This window comes from Primulina tabacum, chromosome 1, assembly GCF_025594145.1.
Source record: "Primulina tabacum isolate GXHZ01 chromosome 1, ASM2559414v2, whole genome shotgun sequence".
Classification (NCBI taxonomy): Eukaryota; Viridiplantae; Streptophyta; class Magnoliopsida; order Lamiales; family Gesneriaceae; genus Primulina; species Primulina tabacum.
Window position 1 is genome coordinate 36,286,769 of NC_134550.1, and position 9,393 is coordinate 36,296,161.

Consider the following 9,393-nt stretch of genomic DNA (forward strand, 5'->3'; position numbering starts at 1 on the left):
CAAAATTGCCCCAAGTCAAGCACGCTTAAGTTTTGGAGTTTTTATGTGATGAGCTATCGAAAAGAAGATGCACCTTCGTGATATGAGTAGTACCAATCAAATCTTTTAAGCCCTCTTCAACTGTGCAGTCCATTACATTGAACAGTCTCGGAATCTCTCATTCCGGTGTGGGATCGGTTCATTCATGTTCCCTCCACCTAGAAGCTTGCCAGGAGCCGCTCATTGTCCGTGCAACTGATGGCACCGGCGATCACCCCCCGCCCTCTTCGGCCCCGGGCCTCACATATATGTTCCTTCATTCAGAAATACAGAAACGAAGAAAGGAAAAAACAAGGAAAAGCTTCAGAAATCCTTACGCTTTTATATTTCAATCCGTCCATCTAATTTGTAATCCGACTTCAGTACTGTGTTTCTATCGACGAGAGCTTCAACTGGACGTAAGTTTTCTTATGTTTTGATACCGTTTGAAATTGTGATATTGAAGGAATCAGATATGATTCATATATGATGTTCTTGATGTATTAGACATCGTATAATCGAAACCGGATTGAAGAACAGATACCGTATAGAATTGTTATGATATTCAGAGTTGATTGGATTGAGAGATGATATCAGAATTGTGTCGTTAATGATTATGAGTTGTGGGAATTGATATCTATTGATTGTATTGCTGGGTATATTGAGAATGTACAGTTATGCTGTTGAAACAGAATTTGATTCAGTTCTGATTATATCTAGTAGTGCTTTGAGTGCATATTGATACAATACCCTCGTTATTGTCATTGCCAGATTGAGTATTGACAGATTTGATTCCGAGACTTCGACAGATTCAGATTGAAAGAAAGAAATATATAAATCAATGTTGATTCGGAATTGCACAACTCGAGTTAGATTAACTTGAGTTTCCCAAAATCACATACTGAATGATTATTGCATTGATATTTGCAATTCTTGATATTGATATGCTTATTCTATTGATTTATAGCAAAGCATAAGATAGTGTCTTGGGCAGATATGCCTGGTCTTTGGCAAAACCGCCAAGTCACTGGACTTTTGGGTACATATCGATGTGCTTAAGAGTAGATCGATTTCTATTGCAGGTATTCGATATAGATAGCCAAAGTCTGGGAATAAGAACGTACCACCATCTGGCTGGGGAAAACAGGTGGGAGAACGTTGCGTTCTTATTCAACCGAGATCCCTAGATTAGAAATGAGTCGAGTCTGACATGACGAGTCCAGAGTTGTATTTATAGCTTTATATCGATACATGTTTTTCAAATTTGATACATGCTATTGATATTTGTTTCATGCTTTTATATTTGTTATATGATTGCATGTATTCATTGTTTATACTGGGATGTATTTCTCACCGGAGTTATCCGGCTGTTGTCTTGTTTGTATGTGTGCATGACAACAGGTGGGACAGGATCAGGGTCATGAAGAGAATGAGAGATTCAGGATTAGCGTGGAGATCCGGACTTAGAATAGCTTGACTTTCAGTACTTGATGTAGTGGCTGAACTCTAGTTGCGATAAACATATGTTGTACATGATTTGAACTTTATGTTGATATTTATATCAGATTGATTTCTTTACGTTTCCGCATTTGTATTTAAAAAAAAAATTTAGACCCAAATTAATTAAATGATCCTAATAATGATTAAGAAGATGGATTAGGTTCGGGTCCCCACAAAGGACAAAGCAGACATTGGAACTGGAGATGAATGTCCTGAAGTCGAGAAGACTGATGAAGTGACATTGACACATATTCCTGTGAATGAATCGAAAATCAGTAACCATGAAGATGAAGAAGAAATTGCACAAGATGATGACCCACAAACTCCGGTGATTGAACTCGGGAGATCTTTGAGAACCATTAGACCACCTGAAAGATACTCTCCCCGCACTTCACTATATTTTGCTGACAGACAAAGGTGAACCGGAGACCTATGAAGAGGCAATGCAAAATGATGATTCAACCAAGTGGGAGTTGGCCATGAAAGATGAGATGGATTCACTGTCATCCAATCAGACGTGGGAGTTGACAGAACTTCCGCAAGGCAAAAAGGTGTTACATAACAAGTGGGTGTACCGATTAAAAGAAGAGCATGATGGTAGCAAGTGGTACAAGGCAAGACTTGTTGTAAAAGGCTTCCAACAAAGAGAAGGAATTGATTACACCGAGATTTTCTCTCCGGTGGTTAAATAAACCACTATCAGGACTGTACTTGGACTAGTGGCGAAGGAAGACTTACATTTGGAGCAGTTGGATGTAAAGACTGCGTTTCTTCATGGTGATCTAGATGAAGAAATTTATATGAAGCAGCCACAGGGATTTGAAGTACGGGGAAAAAAAAAATGGTGTGCAAACTTCAGAAGAGCTTGTATGGTCTCAAACAAGCTCCAAGACAGTGGTACAAGAAGGTTGACGGATTAATGAGTAATAATGGTTTCCTAAGATGTCAAGCTGATCACTGCTGTTATGTGAAAAAGTTTGACGGTTCTTATATCATACTACTGCTATATGTAGATGATATGCTGATAGCTGGAGCTTGTCTGGAAGAAATTGATAAACTGAAGAAAGATTTATCAAATGAATTTGTCATGAAGGATTTGGGTGCTGCAAAGCAAATCCTTGGAATGAGGATCTTAAGAGACCGGGTGAATGGATTCTTGAAGTTATCTCAAGAAGAGTACGTGAAAAAGGTGGTTAGCAGATTTAATATGGATGAAGCTAAATCTGTGAGTACTCCTTTGGCTAGTCATTTCAAACTAACCAAAGCACAATCACCATCGACGGAGCAGGAGCAGGCTTATATGAATAAGGTTCCTTATGCTTCTGCTGTCGGAAGCCTCATGTATGCAATGATGTGCAGTAGACCAGACACAGAACATGCAGTGGGAGTTGTGAGCAGGTTTATGAACAATCCAGGGAAACATCACTGGGAAGTAGTTAAATGGATTATGAGGTATTTGAAAGGTACTGCTAGTTTATCTTTGTGCTTCAGAAGGTCAATTTTGGGCTTACAAGGTTTTGTCGATGCCGACATGGGTGGTGACCTGGATGGCAGAAAAAGTACTACTGGGTATGTGTTCACATTAGGTGGTACAGTCGTAAGCTGGGTGTCTAAACTGAAAAAGATAGTTGCGCTTTCAACTACTGAGGCTGAGTACGTTGCTGTAACAGAAGCTAGCAAGGAGATGATATGGTTGAAATCCTTTCTAGAAGAATTGGGTCAGAAGCTTGAAGATAGCACATTACATTGTGACAGTCAGAGTGCTATTCATTTAGCGAAAAATCCTGTTTATCATGCTAGGACAAAGCATATACAGGTTAGGTACCATTTCATCAGATCAGTGCTGGAAGATGGAATCTTGATGCTGGAGAAGATTCCTGGAAGTAAGAATCCAGCCGATATTCTCACAAAGACAGTAACCATTGACAAACTGAAGTTGTGTTCAACTTCAGTCGGACTGCAAGTATAAATGGAGATATATGAGCTGCTGCAATGATGGTGTGAAGACATGATTGAAATCAAGTCTTCAAGTGAGAGAATTGTTAGGTGAGATTTTTAATGAAGTGGGGCCCACGCTGAATTAAAAATTCAGAAAATCATATCCCACATCAGAAAACTTATAAAACTGAATGAAAGAATTAGTTATAAATAGAGCTCAACTCCTTCAGTTATTGTATACCAAAATCAAAAGCTTTTCAGCTTTGATAAAAAGAGTGCATAAAAAAAAAGAGTATTTTTTTATTGAGTGCGAGAATTCTCTTGTGTGAATTAGAGAAATTATTTTCTCGGTATACTCGGGTTTGGGAGTGTGAGAAATATTAAGTGTATTGGTGTATAAACTTGTTGTAATATTTTTTCCGGTTATAAAAGTTGCAGTGCTCCGTGGACGTAGCCTATATTGGGTGAACCACGTAAATCTTTGTGTTCTTGTTGGTTATCTTATTCCGCAATTTTTTTGGTACTATATTATCATTGTAATCTGCATCGCTTCAGGGTCATTCCCAACATATGACCCATTTCGACTTGTTCTGACTATATATGTAATAATTTAATACATATTTCTTTAGCAAATGGTAAATTAAGTACGATCGGAGAATTATAATTTCAATTACAACAATTAAGCCTCAACAATCAGGCCAAAATTCCGCCTTCTTCACTTTTGCTATGCTCTCCAGCACACAAGATGGTGACACGTGTCCCATGACAGTAACTCTCTTGGCCTCAAGATCGATGCTGAATGACGTCACCCCTGCGGCAACCATCTTTGAGTGATATTATTCTTTTATTTAATTTAAATATAATTTTATAAAACTCATCGGACATATTATAATAATTTTACGATTTATTTATCATATTAAAATATTTGTGTACTATTTAAACGGTTTTAACTTTGCAAAAGTTGGAATTAATTATTGTAGATATTTTTGCTAAACAAAAAAAGAGAGTTATTTATTATTTTTATTTCCATTTAATTATACACTACTTTCAAATTTTTCATATTGTCTTGTAATTTGTAATTGAATTTGAATGTATTTATTTTAAAATTGGAGTATATTCAAAATTGCGCTTTTCTATTACTATAATTGAGACTTTTTATTTATATTTTTTTCAAAACAAATTATAATGAGGGAATTTTAATATATAACTATAAATTAAAATAACCATCTCCAACTAATAATGATTGCATCTGTAATTATTTGTTTTAGGTAATAAGTATATTAAAGTTTATAAAAAAAAAAATCAAATTTATAGTTGACAATAGAATTTATATTTGGCTTTCAAAATTGATTAATTGGAAGATTAGATATTATTATACACATTCGAATCAATTTATCTCACATAATCTTTATTTATTCTTAAAAAAAACTAATTTATTTCGATCAATGCTATTTTAAACTAATATATTATTATACACATTCGAATAAAACTATTTTATCGAACTTTTCTTCAATATATTGTCCATATGAAAGATACTTTTGTAAAAGAAAAACATGAAATTGATTTTAATATTTTTTGTATATTTAACTAAATGGAACATTTTTTTTTTCTCCAAATAATATGTAATCGAGTAGAAATTATAATCGAAAATTATATCTGTACTCTTAATTAATGCTTAGCCCGTCAGTGATGTGTTGGTGAGACTTTTTTTCCATTTAAAAGTCATAATCAAAGAAATTACCATAATGAGAAGTAATTTTAATTAATTAGCCATAATCAAAGAAATTACCTTCCATTTTTGCTAGATGTTTCTTCACTTTACCAGCACAAGCTTGACAGTGAAGAGACACTCTCATTACAACTACCTGCTGTCACCAAAATCAAACCTTAAAGTCCTCGTCCGGTACTCATCCCAAATAATAATAATTATAATAATAATAATTAAACCTGGAACACTTGATCAGATAATGCAAGAGATTGTATAACTTGATCGGTCCGGTTTTTTATATCTTTTTTCACAGATGAAACGGGATATGATCTTACAGCAGCCGAAATAGCCTGTTTTCCACCAAGTCGGATGTATTTCGAATGGTTGATCGGTCTTGGTTGAGGGAACAGCGACGTGTCCGGTCTCCGGGGGAGGCTTACGGACCGATAATCGTGAGCCATGCACACTGCGGTGGAAGCTGGAGTATGGCACATGAAACCCTTCATTTTCTTCATGTTTGTGACCATTCTTTCTCTCTTTTTCTTGTATGTTTATCCGAATATATACACGAATTCGCAAGTTTTCAGGTCAGAGTACTTTTTGCTCGTCGTCTTTTAGGCCAATGAGTGTGATTTTGTCTGGTGATGTGGTGTATTTGTAGAGGAATTTGTCGGAGAATTATTGAAAGTAGTAATTGTTTGAGGGTACGAATGCTTGTTAAAATTCTTTCGAATAAAGCGATTGCCCAATTATATGGTCTTTTGTACGGGTGTTGTGGTGGAGAAATGCTATTTTTTTTAAATTATTCTAATAAATTATATTTAAATTAATATATCTTAACAAGAAATTAGAAAGAAAAAAAAGAAGAGTATGTTTTTTGTGAGACGGTCTCACGAATCTGTATCTGTGAGACGGGTCAATCCTACCGATATTCACAATAAAAAGTAATACTCTTAGCATAAAAAATAATATTTTTTCATGGATGATCCAAATAAGAGATTCGTCTCACAAAATACGATCCGATCGTTTCACACAAATTTTTGTCAAAAAAGTAAAGCTAAGTGGAATAGAAAATATATTTACAAACTATCATATATATATATATATATATATATATTTATATATATAAAAGAATGGCACGAGTTATTATTATTATTATTATTTTTTTTTGCAAAGTATTTAAAAAGTGTAAATATAAATTAAAATTGAAGATATTTTATTCAAATATGTGATTGCCCCCCATAAGGGAGTGTTTGTTTGGCAGGATCAGGGGGTATTATTTTTTTTATCCTGCCTAATCAGTTGTTTGGTACGCGTGATTATTTAACCAAGTCAATCCCTCCTATGAATGATTATGTTATATTAGGTAGGTTAAAATAATACCTCCTCACCCCCTAGGATTATTTATTCAACTCTTAATACCTCCTATTTTTTCAATTTTACCCCTCTATTATATTCAAACTCACCACCACTTTCCGCCACCGACCGCCGCCGACGGCCACCCACCGGCGCCGGCCGATTTTTCCGGCTGGCCGTTTCCGGCCGCCGCCCCCGTCAGCCGTTTCCGGCCGGCCGGCCGCCAGCCCTCGCCGCCACTGTCGCCGTCGCCGCCGCCGTTAAGGGGAAGGGCAATTTTGTCTTTTCATCAAAAAATTCAAAATTATCCTACATTTAAAAATCTTACCAAACATAATATTATTTTACACCATATATTACAATCCTACCACAATCATTTTCTTCATCATTTATATACTAATCATTAGTTTATCATATTCTTCCAACCAAACGTAGCCTAAGTAAATACAAAGTTAATGCGATTCTATCTGATAGCTAGTCAACCATATTAATTAGAATTGGAAAAGTTCATTCAATAATAGTTTGTTTAATTCAATTTATTCTAAATAATTTTTATATTTTAACAATTTGTAAATATAAGATCTTGTTTTAAAAATTATTTGTCAATTAAATTTGAAAAATATGATATTTTTTGTATTATAAGATATTTTCATCATCATGATTACCCAAAATAGCAGGATACTATGAGATAATAAAAATAATTATTTTTAATTATATAATGATAGTTTTGTTATACTGTACGTTCATCATGTATACTTATATGAACATCAATGAGTGACACTCACTATAAGATATAATGATACATATCAAAATTGTACATCCAATAGGTAAGTGATATCTTCTCGATGCTCACATATATATGCACAGTGAATGTGAATCATATCAAAACTCATATAACAGGATGATCAAAATATCTAGTATATTTTTAACTTAAATTTTTTCCAGAAATATATTATATTTGTAAGGTTCAGAAATTCAAACGACGTAACCTGACTGCATGCGAATCTAGAGTTTTATTAAAATGCTTATTTAATGATTTTTAAATGCATATTTATGACATGAATATGTGATTTTATTTCATGAATTAGTGGATTGGATTTAATTAGGCTTTTAGTAGTATTTTACGTTCGAACGAGGAATGGAGACCGGGGAGAGTTTGAAGCAATGTTTTTATTAAATAATTAAAAATAATTATTTAATATATGATGTATTTGATATGAAAATTTCGAAAATAGACCATTTGCAGTATTTTTACATGTTGAGATATTTTTTAAACAGATAGGCGATTTTTGTCAAAGCGGATGACTTTTTGAGGGTTTGGGTAATATTTTTGTAATCAAATTTAGACGAAACATTTTACGAGCGTGTTTTTGGGCTTGATGGGCCTATTTTAACATACTTTCGACCTAGAATCCTACACTTTTTTTTGGTTTAAACCTGAGCCCAAAACCCTAAAATTTTTCTTTTCTTCTACACTAAATGAATGACACCCTCAACCCTAGCAGCCTCTCCAACAGCTTCTCCTCATCCAGCAGAAGATTTGTAGTGGGTTTTTGCAAGAATTTTCTTAGAGAAAGTCGTCTCGTTCCCCCAGTGTTCGTCCCTCACCTCGTTAATTGAGTTTTTTGGGCGTAAATACAAAAGGCACAACCTATACATTTGCTTTCTCATCTTTCACACAATGATATGTGTTGTTGAATGTTTATGCACGATCCATGGCAGATTTCATGTCTCTTTCACGTTTTTCCGGGTATATTATGAGAAAACTTGGTTTTTATGATATATTGACTCGCGTTTTGTTATGGTTGAAGGGGGCTGCCGGTTCTTGTAAGTTGGGAACATTTTTCTTGAGGTTGGGAGTAGGTTTAGGTGAAGATTTTGGTCTTGGAATGTAACGTCTACTAATTGAAAATGCTGCTAATTTTTTTTACAAGCACATTTTTTTTCGAAAATAAACAATCAAATATTTTGCATGCATGCAACTCTGCTGAAATTATTTCATTTAAAAATAGTCGGACACAATCGACAAATAAAAAAAAACTGTAGTTTAAAATTTGCCAACTCGACCCTTAACCATGCATGAACGAAATTAAAACGAGTAAAATACCGAAAATCCACATCATAACATAATAACGTGCAAAACTGATCATGTCTACTCAAAACTCATAAAATCGTGATGTGCGAAAAAGTGTGGTCCTCCGGTCGTCTGCGCACATCCAACCATGATTACTCAGAGTTCGGCACCTCCAGTCTCCTCATCCAAATGCTCACCTACATCACACATGCCTAATGAGTCTAAAGACTCAACAGCTGTACCGTGATAATAAATACATATACATAGCACACATAATGAAAAATATTGTAATCAACATACATTTCATGATCTTAAAAGCATAAACGTAAACGTGTCGTATAATATCTTAACGTGTCAACATGCCTCAACATAAGTTCATTAGTTGTGAATTTTGTATCAGCTCTATCGTATCAGGTCTATTCGAAGGATCCATCTAATATAGCCACGATACCCGACGGTGGGGACATCAGCGACAGAATTACTCGTCCACTGAGCCTTGGCCTCAGCTCATAATACCTCATATAATCGTATTAATCAAAAAACCAAATCTTATCCTTCAAAACGTCATCATATTCATCACTTGATAAAAATATGCATATACGTAAATTTTTCTTAAAACCAAGCATGCACTGTATTTTACATAATTATGTAAAAATCATATACATGATGCATAACTATTTAAAGACATGTAAATTTGTGCTTAGGGCGCTGCCAGGACTAAAAATCTCAACTCAAGTGCAAAAATTTTTGCACCTGAACCCCAAAATGACAATTTTACCCCTGGACCTCTAAATTTCGA

The 9,393-nt window shown here is 34.6% G+C and overlaps 1 long non-coding RNA gene across 1 annotated transcript; it reads right to left on the bottom strand.

The window, feature by feature from the left end:
* Positions 1–4,080: 4,080 nt before the first annotated feature.
* Positions 4,081–5,894, bottom strand: LOC142518829 (uncharacterized). The gene is made up of 3 exons (XR_012813656.1): positions 5,404–5,894; positions 5,246–5,321; positions 4,081–4,267 (listed from the first exon to the last, which is right to left on the bottom strand). It is a non-coding gene; the product is annotated as an uncharacterized LOC142518829 (long non-coding RNA).
* Between the last annotated feature and the right edge of the window lie 3,499 nt (positions 5,895–9,393).